This window comes from Cetorhinus maximus, chromosome 19, assembly GCF_964194155.1.
Source record: "Cetorhinus maximus chromosome 19, sCetMax3.hap1.1, whole genome shotgun sequence".
Taxonomy (NCBI): Eukaryota; Metazoa; Chordata; class Chondrichthyes; order Lamniformes; family Cetorhinidae; genus Cetorhinus; species Cetorhinus maximus.
The window spans coordinates 51,821,433-51,842,112 of NC_135897.1; the positions used below are offsets into that span (position 1 = coordinate 51,821,433).

Below are 20,680 nucleotides of genomic sequence, written 5' to 3' on the forward strand. Positions count from 1 at the left end.
GCAAACACAAAAAATACCATGCAACTAGGCTCCACTCAAAAAAATGGGCAGTAAAAGGTCCTGCTCCAACTAAGTTTTACACCTAACAATTAACTCCTTACTTGATGTACCAAGGTCAATTATGGAACACCTGCTTACATTCACGTCTTTATTTAATGCATGGTTACAATGAGGAAATATATCACAGCTCTACTCTCAAAGAAGTCACTAGTCCTTTCTCTCAAAGTTATACTCTAGCAAGCATTCATCATTCAATAGTACTGTGGAAATCAGAATGTAGAAGATATGAAGTTTTTCGAGATAACTGTAAAAGAAGAAATACTACCGAACAAAATGAGCGGGACTCAAAAGCAATTAAGTCACTAAGTTTTGATGTCATTGATCCTGGACTGTGAAAGGAAGTCAGAGACAATATAACAGAAAACTGTACAGCAATTTTTCAATCTTCCTTATAAAAGGCAAGTGGTGCCAGGGGACTAGAGGGTAATTGGTGTGCACCTCTTTTCAAGAAGGGATAGAAGGATAAAATGGGTAACTATCAACTAGTTAGTCTAAAACAAGTGCACTCAGAACCCACAATTCGAAATCAAATTGGAAAGATAATAAAGGTAATCAAGCATAGATTTGTTAAAGGCAAGTTACATTAGAGAAATTTAACCAAAATTACTAAATAGAAACATTATGTAATATATGGCACATAGCATTCTGCAAGCTTACATTTCATAAGCTACTTCATATTTCATATTTATTCTTTACTGTATGATGGTAATCTCTTATATTAAGTATTAATTTTAACAATTAACACTTTGCAGCACACTGCTAAAATAGCGACAGCATTTTGTCGTCGCTCAAACTTATATTGATCCACCAGCCTGGCTCAGTGGTAGCACTTATGCTTCACAGTCAGATTATCAAGGGTTCAAGGCCCAATTCAAGACCTAAGCAAGTAATCTAAATTGATATTCTGGTGAAGTACTGTCTTTCACATTAGACATTAACCAAGGTGCTTTCTGTTCAGATGGATGTAAAAGGTCTCATGATGCTATTCAAAAAGAAATGAAGGAGTCTGCTGGTGTTGTAGTCAACATTTATCCATCAGCCAACACCACAAAAACAGGTTAAATGATCATTTACCTCACTGCTATTTGCGAGATCTGACTGTGCACAACTTGGCTGTCACAACTGTCAACATAACAGTGACAATATTACAAAATAATCCACAGGCTGATTGCTAGACAAATGTAACTTCTGTTCTTACTTTTGAAACGGTCATTCAGGCCTATAAATGTGGCCACTAATTGTTGGTGTTTCATTTAGCTCAACTGTCCCTGGATAACTTCCTTTCAGGGAATCCACACGTTCCCATCCTCGCCAACTCCCTTAATGGAGAGTGGGCAGATGCTTGCAGTCACTGCATCATCAGTCCTGACTTTCAGCTATTGTAAAGGGTTTTACAGAAAGACAGTGAGAAAGGAGGCAAAGCAATAACAGAAATGATAAGACAAAATTTCAGGCAGGTGAAGAGAGAGAGGAAAAGGGATAGATACATGCAGGAGGGTAGAAAGGCACATGGGAGTGGATGAGAGAAGAGCAAGAAAAGGTGGGGGGTGGAGGGTAGGATGAGAGTGAAAGGGCAAAAGGTAGACATAAGATTCCACATGATGACCCCCAGCTTTACCTGTCAACCTCTCATTAGTACTGTCAGACCGGCATTCTCGGATGAACCATAACTTCCTTCAACAAAACACTGGTGAGGATGCATGGATTGTGATCCCAATGACCCTTATCTCTCTCTCCAATCACAATAACTGAAACATGCTAGACCAGACGGTTTCCTACTTTACATTAATATTCACCATTTGCACTTCCATAATATGCTCACTTCCGCCCCTACCTTCGATCCACTATTGATGACTGTTCTTTCAGCTACCTTGCTGAAATTCACTCCCTAAACCTCACCATCTCTCCACTTGAAATCCAAACTCTCATACTGGGATTTTGGCCACTTCACCCAAGATCTCTTTTGTATCAAGTTTCATTTTTATTATGACAGTGTTTGTAAGAGTGACCACCTCACAATACCTGTAGAGACAAAGTCCCAGGTTCACACTGGGGAACACACTCCATCGTATTGTGTGGTACTACCACCATGTTAAATGAGATGGATTCCGAACAACTCTAGCAATTCAAAACTGCACATCCATGAGGCACTGTGGGCCATCAATAGCAACAGAATTGTATTCCAACACAACCTGTAAACTCATGGTTCTGCATATTCATCACGCTACCATTATCATCAAGCCAGGGGATCAACCCTGGTTCAATGAAGGGTGCAGGTGAGCATGCCAGGAGCAGCCCCAGGTGGCAACCTGGTGAAGTTGCAACATAAGATTAAATGCATGCTAAACAGCAGAAGCAGCATGCAACAGACAGAGCTGAACAATCCCACAAACAGATGAGAGCAAAATTCTGCAGTCCTAACACATCCAAGTGCGAATGGTGGTGGACAAGTGAACAACTAGTAGGAGGAAGAGATTCCACAAATATCCCCATCCTTAATAATAATGCCCAGCGCACGAGTGCAAAAGGCTGAAGCAGCTACAAACACCTTCAGTCAGAATTGTTGAGTGGATGATTCATCTCAGCCTCCACCTGAGGATCCCAGAATCAGAGATGCCAGTCTACAGCCAATTCAATTCACTCCAAGTGATAGTAAGAAACAGCTGAATGCTGGATACACAAAAGGCTATAGGCCCTGGCTGTAGTGTGGAAGCCTTTGCTCCAGGACTAGTCATGCCACTAGCCAAGCTGTTCCGGTCAACTGAAACATTGGAACCTACCCAACAAAGTGGAAAATTGCCCAGGTACGCCGTGTCCACAAAATGCAGGACAAAATCAATCCAGTCAATTACAGCCAAGTCTACACTCAATCATTGGCAAAGTGTTGAAAGGTGTAATGCACAGTGCTATCAAGCATTACTTACTCACCAATAAGCTGCTCACTTGCGTTCCGCAGGACCATGCGGCCCCATACCTCATTATAACTTTGGTCCAAGCAAGGACAAAAGAACTGAATTCCAGGGGTGAGATGAGGTGCCCTTGACATCAAGGCAGCATTTGGCCAAACGTGACATCAAGGAGCCCTCATAAATTTAAAGACAGTGGGAGCAGAAGGGAAAACTTGCACAGGAGAAAATAGCTGCTGGAGTCCCCATGATGTAACTACACAAGTTCCTCAGGGCAGTGTCCTTGGCCCAACCATCTTCAACTGCTTTAATGACCTTCCCTCCATTATAAAGGTCAGAAGTAGGGATTTTCACTGATGATTGCATGGTGTTAATTCTATTTGTAACTTCTCAGATATTGATGCATTCCATGCCTACAGACAGCAAGGCCTGGACAACATTCAGGCTTGGGCTAAGTGTCAAGTGACATTCATACCATGCAAGTTTCAGACAATTATAATCTCCAATAAGATAGTAACTACCACTTCCCCTTGACATTCAATGATATTACCATCACTGAATCCCACCATCAATATCCTGGAAGGGCTGCCACTGAACAGAAACTGAATTGGATCTGCGATTTAAATACTGTAGTTACAAGTAGCAGGTCAGTAGCTTGGAATTCTGCAACAAGTAACTCACCTGCTGATTTCCAAAGCTTGTCCACCATCCACAGGGCATAAGTTAGGAGTGTAATGGAATACTCTCCACTTGCCTGGATCTGTGCAGCTTCAACAACGCTCAAGAAGTTTAGACATTCATTCCCTCCTCCACTTGCACACAGTGGCAGTAGTGCCCATCAATTACAAGATGAGTTGCAGCAACTCACCAAGACTCTTTCAACAGCACTTTCTAAACCAGTGACCTCTAATGCCGAGAAGAACAAAGGCAGCAGATGCATGGGAACACCACCACATGCAAGACCCCCTCCAAGTCATACACCATCTGACTTGAAAATATATTGCCATTGTTGAAAATATTGCCGAAGTTGTTTGTCTTGCACTAATCAGGACAAACACAAGAAAGCCAAATTTCAAATGGTCACAACAATTTATGCTAAGGGGAAAATGGGTGCTGATTGGTTGGCGAGTCAACTCTGATTGGCCAAGGCATTGCCATGGAGAAAGCAGGGGGTGGGGGGGTACGATATGCTCCCCATGATTTCAGGTAATTCAAAAAAGGCACAAGGCTTGAACATATTCAATTTGTTTGCAGAGGAACGGTCCCTGCATAGGAATGTTGCCACTTCTAGCAAGCATAAATGAGCCATGTTATGAGCACAACTGATTAGCTTAAGTTGGTTTTCAGTGTAGCTACAAGTGTATTTGGGATTGTTCAGCAAGCAGTAATGTGAAACAGCTAGCTTAACTTGTTCAAATTTTGATACTTTGCCTAACACACAATTTGGCAACATGTCTCCATTTGCAGCAATATTCAAGTTTAGTATAACCAAGCAGCTACTTATATCTCCATTCCTTCGCTGTTGCTGGGTGAAAACCCTTGAACTCTTTCCCTAACAGCATTGTGGGTGTAGCGGCACCACATAGAGCGAGAGGCAGAGGCCAGAGCCCGAGCAAGAGACTGGGTGTCATGTACAATAAATATCATTCTCTTTCTTTAAAAACTTGCAAGGAAACCTGCCTGTGTGTGTATTTTACAGTCACAGCATGTAAACAGTTAAATACTCATGGAATTGGTAAACATATCCTTAAAAAAAACCCTTTTGTGATCAAATGAGGAGTGGGGAAAGAAAGCCCTCCTCACCTGATCTTAACAAAACTTTAACAAAAAAAACTGATTAGAATGTGGAACACCCGAAACCCATTGCCTGCACCATGTGGGATCTCCAAGACACATTTGTGTCCTATCTCCAGCTACTCAAATTGGCATTTCTGAGCTTCACATGTGACTGGAGTCACTGCAGGGTATATGGGAGACTGAGAATCTGCCAGGGTCACGTTCCAGCAGGTAGTAATCCCGCAGTGAAAGAGGGTTTAGAAGGATAGCAAATGGATAGCCATCTAGCTGAGTAAGCAGAGTCAGGGGGTGTAGGAATACACGAGGAGTGCGGCAGTCTCAAAGCAGTCCTCACTGCAGAATACTAACAGTGGTATGACAACATCTTAGGGGAATGCAGTCTCGGGAGGGGGGGGGTGCACAGAAGGCACAGAAATGGAGTGGTCATTGGACATTCAATGGTCAGTGTAGTAGACATACATTCTGCAAAAGTAAACCCTGCATAGTGTGTGCCTCCCTGAGGTCAGGGTAAAAGGACACCACTAAGAAAGCACACACATTTTGGGGGTGGGCAGGGGAAAGTGGGGAGAAAGAGAACAGCCAGATGGCCTGATCCATGTAGGAACCAATGACGAGGAAGGAAATGGATTGAGATCCTGCAGTTAGAAGTTTCAGAAGCTAGGAATGAAGTTAAAAAGCAGGAACTCAAAAATCTCTCAGTCATCTCTGGATTACTCCCAGTGCCACATGCTGATGAGGACAGAAATAGGATAAAACAAGTTAACGCACAGAGGCATGGTTTCAGGTTCCTGGGGCATTAGGACCAGTTCTGAGGCAAGAGAGAACGGTTGAAGGTGGATGGGTTGAGAAGTGGGACCAATGTAATCTCCAGAAGGTTAATAAGTACAAAGGGGAGGGTTTAAATTAATTTAACAGGAGGGAGGGCACCAGGATAAAACATTAGAAAAGAGACGGGTGCACAGAGGACTGAAAGAGGAAAACAATACCAAATAATAGCTCAGAAATAGAAAGGATCAGATGGATAAACACAAGGCAATTTAACATGAGTTTGGAATACATGCACAAAAATGTATGTAGCATGGTAAATGAGGCTGGTGATCTGCAGCCACAAATTGCCCCAAGGGACTGCAACAGTGGCAACAGATACCTGACTCAAAGAAGGAAAAGCTTGGAAATGTAATATTCCTGGCTATAAGATATTCAGGAAAAATAAAAAGAAACCAGTTGGCAGTATTGATCAAATAAACTATTAAAGCACTGAGAAACGTGGTTGAGGGGTCAAAGACAGAGTATATTTGGTTAAAATTAACACGATGAACTATCACATTATTGGGTGCAAACTACTGGCCATCAAACTGTGGGAAGAGATAGAACAAATTTGCAGGCAAATTACAGAAAGATACAAGAACTACAGAGTAGTAATAGGGGTCTTCATTCAACCTAAAACAGACTGGGATAGTAACATGTAAAGGACAAAAGAGGGGAGGAATTCCTGAAATGTGCATAAGAAAACTTTCTTGATCAGTGTGTTTCCAGCCAAACAAGGAAGAAAGCAGAAATAAAAACAAAAAATGCTGGAAAAACTCAGCAAGTCCGGCAGCATCTGTGGGGAGAGAAAAACAGGGTTAATGTTTCAAGTCCATATGACTCTTCTTCAGAGCTGAGTTGGAGGAACAAGGAGGAAAGCAGTGCTGGATTTAGTTCTGGTGACTAAAGTGGGTTAAGTGGAACATGTTGCAATGGGAGAGCATTTGGGGAACAGTGGTCATCACATCAGGTTTAGAATAGCTATTGAGGATATATTGAGCTATACGAGGATAAGCAGTTAACATAAAAAGGAACCCACAACTCAACAGTAAAATGGTAGTCAAGGAAAGGGTGGGGCCAATTAGAGACCAAAATTGAGATATTCTTATGGAGACTGAGGTACCAAATGAGTACAATGCATCAGTCTTCAATAGAGAACTACCAATGTAGCAGTAAAGAAGGGGATTGGATAAAATTAAAATAGATACAGAGGTACTTAAAAGATTGTCAATCTCAAAGTAAGAAAGTTACCCACTCTGGATGAGATGCATCCTTGATTAATGAAGGAAGCAAAAGTGGAAACTGCAGAGGCTCTAGCCACAATCCAATCCTCCTTAGATATGTGAGCAGTTCCAAAGCACTGAATGATTGCAAATGTTACACCCCTGCTTAAAATAGGGGAGGCGATCAAATCCAACAATTACAGGCCAGTCAGTCAAATGTCAGTGGAAGGGAAATTCTTAGAGACAATAACCCAAAATTAATTGGGTATTTAGAAAAAGAGGTTAAAAGTGAAAGTCAGCACGGATTTAGATCGAGTTCTTTGATTAAATAACAAGAGGGTTGATGGAGGTCGGTGCTGCTAATAAGGCTTTTGACAATATGCCACATAACAGACTTGTTAGCAAAGTTAAAGCCCATAGGATGAAAGGGCTTCAGTTATTTGGAAAGACTGGAGACGCCAGGGTTGTTCTTCTTAGACTAGGAAAGGTTAAGAGGATAGCTGATAGGATGTTTAAAATCATCAACAGTTTTGAGAGTAAATAAGAAACGGTTTGCAATGGCAAAAAGGTTGGCAAACAGAGTACACAGATTTAATGTGACTGGCAAAGGGACTAGAGGCGATACGAGAAAACATTTTCTCTTAAACACACTAGGTTGTTGTGATCTGGAACACACTGCATAAAAGGGTGATGGGCTATAGATTCAATTTAACAAAGACTTGAAGGAAAAATATTTACAGGGCTTTGGCGAAACAGCAGAAGAGTGGGAATAATTCGATAGCTCTCTAAAAGTGCCAGCAGAGGCATGATGGGCCAAATGGGTTCCTTCATGACTGTATCATAATTCTATAGCTCTGTAGTTTTGTGAATTAAGCTTAAGGACTTAAAAGGGTCAGCCAGAGAGAAGACATTCAGCCCACCGTCCAATATACCTCCCCATCTCCCCGCCCTCCAAGTGGATCAGGTGACTTTTTTGTAAAAATATCGAATAATAAAATTTCCCAGTAGAATGCACCTAGTACTCAAAACATTTTATACAACGCTACACCTTCAATTGGGAGCTTAATCTCATGAAAATGTGACTTCTGGTTATTGCTATGATACAAATCAAGGTTAAAACTGTATTGATGTTTAGGAAATGTACCTGAAGAGGTGGTCGCAATCTGGACGCAATTCAAATCGTGTTCAAATAAGCCCACAGAAGTTCCATTGCTTATTTTTTCCCCAAAAGGCTTATTACCAGCCATCCCCTTCACAGCAGTTTCTCCTCCCATCTCTGTAAACTTACCAATCACTAAATATAGTGATTATAAAACAACCACACAAAGCTGTGCAGGTTTATAATTTACTTACTATTTAAAATCACTGCAGTGCAAGATCAGGAAAATCAGTTCCAACAATATCCTCCTTGCCTCTCCTCGCCTCTCCTCACTCTTCAAACCACTCAAAGAATAAAATGGCTTGCACAAACCAGCAGGGGATTCTTTTGAACAGTTATCCCCAGCATAAATATGGCATAATGTCTCCTTTATATTATAACAATACCACAGATGGCAGCTCCTTCGGATACAGCACTGCAACATTAATGAGATGGCAAGGAAGACATGAGGAGCAAAGAATCATCTCAAGAGACTGTGTTTAGCTGTTCTCCAAAAACAGCAGTACCACTGACTGGAAACTGTAAATAACAGTGCATGCCACCATTGTTTCCTGGTTTTCACACCTGTCTTTCACAGCCAATGGGGAAGGTCTGTCTGCCAGGAATCAAAGTCGTAGTAACAACTTTCAAAATACGAATCTGCAGTTTATGCACTGCTGCCAGTGGAATGGAATCCACCCTGCAGTATAAAAAGAGCCGATCTACAGTATCAACAGATCAGGATACAACTTTTGTAAGGGCTTTAATTTTCATTCAAATTGCTGACCTACAAGATTTTTCCTGATCTCAGTGGCTTTGGATTCTGCTGTAGTGGCAGACACTGCGTTTAGGCCCCAAACAAATCAAATGCACACAAGAGTTGGGAAGGGAGACGCAAGGTGTAAAGTGTGCCCAGTGGCATCGCCACTGACACCTAACCAATTTGTTTTCTTCACATGTGTTTTTCATGATGAAGATGTTACCCATCATTTTTTTAATATTAATCTAAAATGGATTAACATGCGACATAGTATGCACAGGAGGCTAAACAAATCAAAAGCATAAAAACAGATTTGCATGTTTGCAAGTTGTAATACCAAGACTTGCAAGTTGCAACTATTTTCTGCATTGGTATAAGCTCCAGCAGGCATCAAATGGAGACGGCCAAGAAAAGTGATATAATAGATTGACATTTCAATACCAAAAAAGCTGCACCTTTGAATAAATTTACCTAGAGTTAGTACACTCCAAGCCATAAGTGAAGTGTTTTAGCAGTTCAACATGATGAGTGTTACAATTATGGAGGTTTATAAGATTGTTATGTTTTGCGACTGTGTCTTTAATTTAGGGTTGTCATGAAGCTATTAATGTGTATATTGAAAAATATTTTCTTTTAAAATAGAGGTTTAGTCTGTGGTTGTGTCTTAATTGGATTGAAGCCAGCTAGTCTATGCTTTGATGTATACTAGTTTTGATATGTGGGAGGGATAGAGTGCATTTGCATTTTTTGAGTAGTCATTTTCGGTTGTTAAAAGTAAAATGGCAAAGTTCTGTTCTGTAGTTTAAAGTATAAGTTGCCTACTGAAAGTGTTTAGTCAATGGTGCATTTAGTTGTTTGCTACAGTAGAAGTCTTAAAATATGAAATCGTGTCCTGTCATCCTTTCAGCCAGAAGTTCAAATTAATTTTTTTAAAGTTATTAGTCTCTATGGAGATCATAATATGAGACACTATACATATGTAACGGAGTCGTCCACAGCACTTTTAACCAAAAAAAAGTACAATTTTTTACAACTATATAAACAGTCAAATCTATAGGGAAACCATAAATGGCTGATTTGTCATCTTAGACATGCAATGAACCGTGGCATTAAGGCAGTGAAAAAAAACATCCAATTATTAAGAAAAGGTAGGAAGTGGCAGGGCTAGGCAATTGTGAGATAATGAAAGATCAAAAGCTGGGGCCGAGTATTAAATTTTTTTAAATGTAGGACTTCATTAATGTTAATTTTCTGTGTGCCTAAGAGAAAAACGGGATGTTCTTCTTGAAGCAAAAGTAAAATAATCTGGATACTAATAATCTGAAATAAAAAGAAGAAAATGCTGGAAATATTTAGCAGGTCTGGCAGCATTTTTGGGGAAGAGAAACTGTGTTAACATTTCAGGTCAGTCTTTTCATCAGATGACCTGAAACATTAACTCTGTTTCTCTCTCCAGTGGTGCTGCCAGATCAGCTGAGTATTCTCAGCTTCTGTTTTTATTTCAGATTTCCAGTATTCACAGTATTTTGTTTTTCTGTACCCATTTTCAATCTCAGCTGACTCAAAATGCACAAACCTTCAACTTCCTCTCCTTACAAAATAACCTGGACCTCAAATATACTCATAATTTACATGTTTTTAAAACATTAGTTATAATGGTTGAAAACTAAGTCAGCTGAAACCTAATAAAAGCTGTTTAGGACTAAAGCACTTAAAATCCACACAAACTACATTAAAACATGGGTGACAAACTTATGAATTGCATTGCAAACCTGTTAAACTAGAAATACCAAGGCAAGGTTTCAACTGAGCTGCGTCAAAACGGCAAACATTCACTGCCATAAAGATCAGTAATGGGGACATTGCTGGTACTGTATATAATCGATTGGGAATGGAGCATAGAACAAAACTCAATCACTGTGGTTTCAAACAGTGGAAACAGACTCATGAGTTGCAGCTGGCATTTAATGTGGACAAATACAAGACATGAATGAACGAGGTGAATATAAACTAAATGGCACTCCCAGACAAATAAACAGAAGGGGGATCTGGGAATATTGTGAAACATTCACAGAAACCAATAGTTAAGGGTGTAGCAACAATATGCAGTGCTGACTGTCTCTTTGCTTTACACATCAGCTAAAGTTCATATTTCAGGAACCAATGGCAAGTCTATATAAAGCTCTGTCGACAGTTCCACCTGCCCTACAGTGTAGAATTTCAGGCACTGAATCTCAACAAAGATATCCAAACAGTACAGGAAAGAGTAACCAATTATTTTAAAGAATAGGAGAGGATGAAGAACTTGGGACCGGTCACATTAAAAGATTAGGTTCAAGGGACATATTATCACTCCAGTAAGGAATAAAGGCCAGGATGAGAGGGCAGAACTTATAGAAAAGAGAAGGAACAGAATGTATGGAATGGCAGGAACAGGGAGCTATGATGAGGCTGTGCCCCTTTTTTTTTTGAGGATATGATTTTTTTAGCTTTCAACTTACCGAAAATTTTTCAATTTGAAATAAAACAGAACAAACTGCTTAAAAATGCAAGGCCACATTCCAAGGTGGAGGTGAAAAATTAACAAATCAATCTCAGAGGAGCATGAAGAGAGAGATATTTCCTATAATTCAGACAACCATCAAAACCCATAACTAAGGAAGAGGCATTAAAAATGCTAAGTACTGGATATTGAAACAATGGCTACCACAGATAGTCCACCTCTTGGAAATGCATAATGGGTGAAGTATTTCAATGCAAGGCTACTAGCCACTATAGAGGTTGCAAGTGACACAGGCGGTGTCAGAAAGCCTTCAGCGGAGGAAACAAGCTGTGGACTACTCGCTCTCTCCCTCTTTTGTAATAAGCATGTCACCTGTTTCAAGAAGTCAACTCTACCAGCGAACTGAGATCTCATAATAATTGCAACATCATCTTCATCTAACTACATCCAAAATCAGTCGCAACATTTAAAATCTGTGCCTCAAGGACAATGAATCGTATTTTTTTTTACCCTTATTCCTCCAATTGGACTCTAACACCCCTTGTTTCTGATATATGTGCATGCGTGCATGGGCCCTAATGACTGCATGAGGGCCAAATGCTTGACCTTGCATTTTTATTATTTTTCTCTGGCTTAGGGTTAATAAATTTACTCGCTCTTTGACTCAAGAAAACCTGGTTGGATTGGTTTGTTATTGATTACATCTTAAACAGTGAAATACTTTCTGATTTGGAAAAGGCATATCCTCATAAAAAAAAATTTAAACCTTTGTTGTAACCAACCAAGGAGGTTAAATAGAGGGGAGCCAGTCACCCCTTCTCACCTGGTCGTAACAGAGTAGATGGTATTGAGGGGAAGTTCATTTGCCCATGCTTTCTGCCTCATGTATTCTATTTCCCTCTTTATTTTCCATTTCCTATCTACTCCAATGGCTCCTATTCATGTCTGCATCAGTCCCAGTACTCCTTCTCACCTGTTTCCAGAGCTAATGGCTATGATTGTTTCCTCTGTATGCAGAAGACAATAGTCTCCAAAGAGTTCCTGTCTCCACTGAAGCGGAAGTCACTGTCATTGGAAGTGTGTAAGGAGAGGTGTAGAACTTATCCAGTGCATTAGCCATGGGACTTAGAGAAAGCAGATGTGGGTGGCAGAGTCAGCCCAGTTGCACTGCTTTCCCTCAGTAAACAGTGATACCCTGGCCCTTAAAACACTATCATAGTTAAATGTTAATGGATGGTATGTGTAACATTCATTAATATTGGTTATTGAGGATGACAGTCATCCGCAATACAAACAATCACAAGGTACCTGAGGTTGCAAGGCTCAAGGGCTTGGTGAATGAGAACAGCACTTTGTAACGATCTCCAAAGAGACTTATGACTTTTTAAATAAGTGCTTAAGCTTCCAGTTGATAGCTGAAAGAATTACACAAGATTTCAAGTTTTAAAACTCTTACTGTAACAAATGGCTAAAAGCACCTATGACTAAACACTAATTTCTTTTTTTAGTCAACTTATACTTTAAACTACAGAGAGGAACATTCCCCTTTTATACTCATCACCCACTGCATTCTCTATGGAATCTCAGTTCTTTTAGCAAACAGTCCATAGTTGCTCCCAGTTTCCAATGGGTTCCCACATCCCCATTTCACCGAGTAGCAATTTTGAGTGATGACCTACAGGCATTTTCCTCAGTTTTTGGAGAGTTTCTTAAACCCAACATAAGCAGTAAAGTCTGTTCCAATGTTTCTCCTTCCCTGACCATGCCAGGACGAAACTCCCAGAATCCTTAGATGGCTGCAGGATGTGTTTCTTTGATTAAAGACCATTGCCCTCCCATATCTGGCTGTGGTAGCATGCGAAGCCAAGCATCCTTTTTTCCTCTGCTGAGCACATATAAATCTTTGAAGTCTGTGTACTATTCACGATTTGAAGGGAAGCCTGTAACCTGATCTCAAAAATGGCTTCCTCTGTCCTTTTCCCCATGGCAACGTGAAACACATTAACCTTGGGTCCCGGTAGATATGATTAGCTATTCTTGACCCCAACTCCTTTTCACCTTAGATGTAAATGGACAGTTTATGGCATAAATGTTTATAACCCAATACCAACACCACCTTTCTGGGAATTTGGGAGAGTCTACTTATTGAGAAGAGGCCCCATTCAAGCTGGTAAGCTCTGCATTAGCAAACATTGGATAATAGTTACTTGTATTTTCAAGCACATTTAACTTGGTAAAAGATCCCAAGGTGCTGCACAGGAGCATCATCAGCCAAATTCGACACGGAGCCACATAAGCAGATATTAGGACAGGTGACCTAAAGCTTGTTCAAAGAGGCAGATTTTTAATTAGCACTTAAAAGAGAGAGCGGTAGAGGCAGCTGAAGGTAGAACGTCAATGGTGGAACTGTGAAATCATGGATCTGCAAGAGACCAGAACTGGAGGAGTACAGAGATACCTGGAGGGTTGAAGGGCTGGGTGGGGTAGGGCCATGGAGAAATATGAAAAGAAGGATGAGAATTTTACAACTTTCATTTATGTAGTTCCTTTGATGTAATAAAATGCCCCAAGATGCTTCACAAACGAGTCACCAGACAAAAACAAAAATTGCTGGAAAAACTCAGCAGGTCTGACAGCATCTGTGGAGAGAAAGACAGAGTAAACGTTTCGAGTCCGTATGAAGTTCTTCTGAAGAAGAATCATACGGACTCGAAATGTTACCTCTTGTCTTTCTCTCCACAGATGCTGTCAGACCTGCTGAGTTTTTCCAACAATTTTTGTTTTTGTTTCAGATTTCCAGATCCGCAGTATTTTCCTTTTACTTAAGTTACCAGATAAAATTTGACACAAAGCCACATGAGGAGATATTAAGTGTCCAAAAGTTTGGTCAAAAGATGCAGATTTTTAAAGTGTTAAAGGGGAAGAGAGAGATAGGGGACAGAGAGGTTTACGTAGAAAATTCCAAAGCTTAGAGCCTCAGCAGATGAAAGCATGACCACCAATGGTGGAGTGATTAAAATGGGAGATGAGCGGGAGGCCAGAATTAGAGGAGCACAGAGATTGGAGGTTTGTAGGGTTGGAGGAGATTATAGAGATAGGGAGGGGCCAGGCCATGGACAAATTTGAAAACAAACGTAACATCGCTTTGTTGGCAGCCAATGCAGGTCAGCAAGCACACAGGGTGTGGGTGAAGAGAGCTTGGTGCAAGTTAGGATAAAGGCAGCAAAGTTTTGGATGAGCTTAAGTGTATGAAAAATGGAAGATGGTAGGCTGTCCAAGAGTAAGTTGGAATAGTCAAGTCTAGAGGTAACAAAAGGCGTGAATGAGGGTTTCAGGAGTAGATGATCGGAGGTAGGGGGAGAATGAGGTAATGTTTAGGAGGTAGACAAGGGCAGTGTTAATGATGGCGTGGATATGCAGTTGATAGCTCACTTGGGGTCAAATATGACACCAAGATTGCTAACAGTTTGATTCAGCCTCATGCAGTTGCTAAGGAGGGGCACGCAGCTGGTGGCTAGGACCGAAAACAATGGCTTGGGTCCGCCTAACATTTAGTCGAGGAAATTTCTGCTCGTCCAGTAATAGATGTCAGACAAGCAATCTGACAATTCACACACACTGGAGGGATTGAGAGGGGTGGTAGTGAGGAAGCACTGAGTGTCATCAGCATGCATATGGAACCGGACTTTGTATTTTCAGATGATGTCACCGAGGTGCAGTATATAGGAGAAATAGGAGGGAGCCAAGCATAGATGCTTGTGGAACACCAGAGGTAAGAGTCTGGGAGTGGGAAGAGTAGCCATTGCAGGTAATTACCTGGCCATGAACGAATAGACAAAAATGGAACCAGGCAAGTGCAGTTCCACCCAGCTAGACAATAATGGGGGGGAGGCATTGGGAGGAGGATGGTGTAGTTAATTGTGTCAAAGGCTCCAGATGGGTCAAGAAGGACGAGGATGGATAATTTACCATGGTCACAGTCACATAGGATGGCATGCGACTTTGTATTCCTCCCAAAACCAACACTGCAAGATCACTTTGCAGAGCGTTAAATCAGCAATGAAACAGGGGAAATAAATGAAGCAACCTAGTGATTGTTGGGAAAAGCATTATCAATACCAAAACAAAGTCACCAAATTCAGCAGGTTTAAAGGTATATGCTGCAATGCAGTGCCTCTAAACTCATGAAGTCAGTACTCAAAAGAGTACATTTTAGGATGGTTAAAAAGACAATCTGGAGCACATTCACAGTGTTGCCCATTTAACCTAATTTTACACCACACAAGATCCTATGTTTGCATCATTTGCTTCCAACACATGGATCTCACAGCTGAGCATAACCCAAAGTTAAACCCGTTAGGACTCAAAGACTGGCCGCTGGAAAGATGGTCTTGTCAGGTTTATTCAAAGTCATATGTTGAGAACCAATGGTGCTAACATAGATCTTGCATAATTTATATGTTTAACACATACCTGGTTGCAGCAAAATGCAAGCTTTCCTACCTTATGCCTGATATTGACCCATTAAAGGCATTTTAAAATTCACAGCAGTACTCTAACTAGCAATATGAGTTTATGTGCAGTAAAAATCAAAATGGCCCTCAAAGTTCAATGGCCTCCTAAAGCTCTAATGTAAAAGAATCCATAACTGTACAAATCTAGGGAATTTTCAATAAATTCTAAGTGTCACTTTGAGAACTTTTACAAAATAGATACCAATAATGGTGGCCATTATTCAGAATAAAAAAGTTATATTAATTCAGGAAATGGCAGGAGGAGAAGGTAAGGTTTTTGCCTCCATTTTCCTCCAGGAGATGATTCTATGTGTCAAAACTTTTGCGTGAAAACGTTCTTCCCAACATCAATCTATGCCCCTTGTTCTAATATCCTGGCAGTCATTCAAATAGTGCTCCACGTTAACCAGATTCATGCCATTCAATGTCTATTTCTATAAAGTCCCCTTGTGGTGCCAATTTTTCCCATTTTGCCTTTCTGTTCATTCCTTTGACAGTACACATTAGCTTTGTGGCATTCCCTTGCACTGCCTCTGTAGTTTGAGAGTTCCCTTCTATCTTGGTGACAAAAGTTCAACACAATACTCAAGGTGAAGTAATCACCACGGGACTGTACAATTTTAGCATGGCACTTTTGTAAACGCACTCTTCACTCTGTCCGCTCAATGAATGAATTGAATCTATGAACCCTTTCCATTTCACCTTTAGCTATTTCTACATCATCCAAAGTATTCATATGCCAACCATTTTTCCTTCTCATGTGTAATGCCTTGACCTTGTGTTGAATGTCATCTGTCACTGATTTATCAATTTGTTGGTTTTATCTGAACCCCTTTGCAGAAACCTGGAATTTGGCATTTGCGTCCAAGTTTATTAACTGTAAATTTGACAGATTTGCATTGGGTTTCTGAGTCTATCATTAATGTAGATTAGAGACAGTAGAAGCTTTGGCACAGACCCACACACATTAGAGGAGTGCAGCCAACATTAAATGTTTGGTTGTCCCACTATCAGTTGCACCCATAAATATAAATGGCCCAAACTGACAGCATTGTAAGCCCACGACATGCGGGGTCTATGAATCTGTTGCCAAATTAAGCATCTTCTGTTGTAACAAATTAAATTCACAGAGTTAGCTCAACATGTCTGTACACCTCCAATGGGTATTCCATGTTTTGCATCAGAGTCTCAAAAGACCAGCTCCCAGTGACAAATATAAGTGGCTCAAAAACTTATGATGTCATACTCTAAAGACCTGAGCACAAAGCAAACAAATGAAGAGGGCACTCCGCCACACTGTATTAACTCAACGTTATTACAATTACGCAGCTCTTCTGGTTGATGGTCTGTAACTACAAAGCCAAGAAAAGAAATCTTTTTATAAAGAGCTTCCATCTCACTGATGAGGCTTCAGGCCAATCCACATCCAACAATGCTCCAAAAACTCAGCTCACATTTTGACAGATACAAATGGTGACAAATGGCAAATTGCACCACAGCAGTTGAGACAATCCACAACATTCTAAAAAGTCAATTTGTCCTGATTCCCAATGTTAATGGATACTTTAAAAAATCAGATCTAGATCCACATCTGTGGCAAAAACTAATCAATCTTCCTTGGCTCATACCCTATTTGTGAAATCCGTCTATTAGCTTTTGAGATATATTGTTTACAAACAGACTGACAAATGGGGCAAAAACAATACTTCCACCCACCTTCAGTAGATATTTGAGCCCAAGGTGAACTACCGACCACATATCCATTCCACCACTAAGACCATCTATTTTCACTTCCATATCATACCTGACTCCACCCCTGCCTCAGTCCATCTGCTGCTCAAACCCTCATCCATGCCTCTGTTGCCACGAAACTTGACTATTCCAACATGCTCATTGCAAGTCTCCCACACTCTATATTCTGTACACTTGAGGTCATCTAAAACTCTGCTGCTCGTGTCCTTACTCCGCACCAAGACCCGTTCACCCATGACACCTAGTCTTTGACTTACACTGATTCCTAGTCAAGCAACGCCATGACTTTAAAATTCTCATCCTTATTTTCAACTCACCCCCATGACCTCACCCCTCCCTATCTCTGTAATCTGTCGCAACCCCACAACCCTCAGGTATCTGCACTCATCTTAATTCCGGTATCAAACATGTCCCGATTTTAAATCGATTTTAAACACCATTGATTGTCACTCCTTCCCCAAACCTCTCCAACTTTCTCCCTCTTTTTCCTCCTTTCAGGCACCCCTTTAAACCTACCTCTTTGACCAAACTTCTGGCCATCTAATATTACCTTAAATGAGTCAGTGTCAAATTTTGGTTTATTATGCTCCTGTGAAGCGCCTTGAGATATTTCATTATGTTAAAGGCACTATATAAATACAAGTGGTTGTTGGCATCAAATAACCTGAAGTCCTCTCTGGTACTGTCTAAATAGGCATGAGCCAGAATTTATGGTGAATCACTGGCTTGGACCTGTGGCCCATCATAAAGAGATGGCTGCTATGCTGCACCAACAGATAAAAAGTTGGCAACACTGCAAATGGGTAATGGGGCAAGTTAAACTCTGCAGAAGGAAGAAAGTATACCATCGGATCTGCAGAGGTAATAAGATTTTGCATGAATTATATTCCTTTCTGGTTGTTTTGTGACAAACTATTTCCACTCCTCAAACCCACCACAGCACCCCAACTTGACCACCTCGGCTACCCCCCCCCCAAACAGCTAAGTAATTCACATGGACTATACAAGGAAAAAAAATCATTTAGCCATTGAAAAGTGTGCGTGTGTAGTACATTTTAGAATCTAAGTGTAGAGCAAGATAAAGCAAAAACAGATTAACAGAAGTGGGATTATTACTCCACTCCTTGAAAATACCAAAATAAATCCATATAAACAACCAAATTCAAACTAAATTCAAGCACTGAATTAATTTAATTTTTCTCATGGTTAATGGTGAGCTTTAAAAGTTCTTTAGCTTGTGTAGAAGACCTTATCATTTAAATAGATGGCATTCCTCAACCATAACCATTTCACACGGAAGACCCACCAGTTCATGGTAATCAATGTATTACTTTGTCTAGCCAGAAACTATATCCTCCATTTATAAACTTATTTCATCAATGCCACTATATTAAAACAAATGAGAAGCCCACTTTGCAACACCACAATTAATTCATTGTACACAGTTTGTTGCACCCAAGATCTGAACTCTTAAAAGAGTTCAACAGGAAAAGATGTTTTAATTGCTAAATTGATTTTGTGCTCAACACATGAAACATGTCTAAATTTTACACAACACAGGCTTGTAGACTCTGCAAAAAGGGGTCAATACCGTTGGTGCTAAAGTTCTGTGTTGGTTTTGGAAGCCGACTTGCGTCCTGCCAGTTATGTAATCCATTCTGAGTGCTACAAACATCAATCGCTTTTGAAATACGCCTTTCTCTAACGTATAAACCAGCAACCCAGGTACTAGCTGCTGTATTACAAGAATTGGAAGAAAGTGGTCAACACGGATGCTAAACAGTGCAGGCCCCAAACAAAGCCACAACTTTTAAACCAAGAAACAGCATGGATTTCTTCACCAACAGACTAAACTCCATCCGGATCAATCCCTGTTTATTTGAATTACAGACAAGGGAACTCTTCCAGCTCCAGTGTCAGGCACAGCAGCATGTGGGTTTCAGGCGTTTCTTCAAAGGCTCCCCCACCCCCACAGCACGAGTCCAAGGCCCTGGGGGAGCCGCCGTGATTCTCCGGCACCTTCAAGCCGCTTCCTCAAGCCCCAGAGGCCACAGGCCAGGGGTGAGGGTGCTGAGGCCAGGGGTGAGGGTGCTGAGGCCAGGGTGAGGGTGCTGAGGCCAGGGTGAGGGTGCTGAGGCCCCGCCAGGGCCCACCCCACCCCCAGGTCCAGGCAATACCCAGCCAGCAACCGGCTTTAACCCCGAGGTTGGGGAGGCCTCTCTCTCTCTCTCTGAGGGTCACCCAGGCAGCAGCATCAGACCAGGCCGCCAGTTACTGAGGGATGGGAGGGTGAGGAGTCGGTGAGCACCCCCCCACCCCGGCTGGGCCTAGTACAGCAGGTCCCTTGCCCCCCACCCCCCCCACTCCCCCTCTTCCTCCTGCAGCCTGTTCCCGTGTAAAGTTGGTACGCAGAGCCCCGGGCTCACTTACCGGGATCTGCACACACTTGGCCTCCTCCGCCTGGCTGCTGGGCGGCCTCCTCTTGTTGTTCCTTCCCTTCCCCCCACCACCACCACCACCACCTCCCCCTCCACCCCCACCTCCCCCTCTCTTGGAGGCCGGGGTTTTAAAGGCGGTTATAGTGGAAATTTCTGGATATAAAAACTCCGCATCCGTGCCAGCTGGAGAGCGGCTTTGCAGGGCGCCGAGAAATAATATTGTGTCCCAGGGAGATATAAAAACAGCTGCAGCGGGGCTGGCTTGGTAAGTGCCGGGGCGAGCAGGATTTGCCGAGGAGAACGTCAGGCTGAACACAGCCAAACGTTCACTGCCATCCAACGTCTGCCTTCCACCCCCCCCCCCCCTTCTCTCTCTCTCTCCCCTCCCTCCCCGCCTGGCAGTCACTGTGACCCGGCCAGCGCAAATGGCTCACTCACAGCAACAGGGCTCTTATTGTATCAGACAGGGAGGAGGCAACAGAAGAGAGAAAACAACACAAACTCTCACTAATCCTGCCTCCTAAAACACTCCTCGCCACATCATTGCCAACAAATTCAAAATAATGGGTTTTTTTCTTTCTTTGCGAGGAAGTGGTGGTGGTGGTGCGCAGAAAAATAAGTTTGCCCCCCCATCTCCAGTTTGCACAACGTTTTAAAAATGTTGGAAGTCTGGTAGTAAATGGTTACTTATTTTCCACGAGAAAGAAAGAGACAGCACAATCCCTCGACTGATAATTGTGGGTCATGTAGAGCTACTAAACATAAAGACAATCCCCAAATAT

General features: G+C 41.6%; 1 protein-coding gene across 4 annotated transcripts in view; it reads right to left on the minus strand.

The window, feature by feature from the left end:
• tbl1xr1a (TBL1X/Y related 1a) overlaps positions 1–20,232 on the minus strand; it is a 194,653-nt gene extending 174,421 nt beyond the window's left edge. For 2 of the 4 annotated variants that reach the window (XM_078563841.1, XM_078563836.1), the window contains exon 1: positions 19,891–20,232. The gene's annotated coding sequence lies outside the window, so the exon portion shown is untranslated. Of the gene's footprint in view, positions 1–12,502; positions 12,610–19,890 lie in introns of all 4 variants that reach the window. The other 2 variants (XM_078563840.1, XM_078563838.1) reach the window with 2 other exon arrangements.
• Positions 20,233–20,680: the final 448 nt, after the last annotated feature.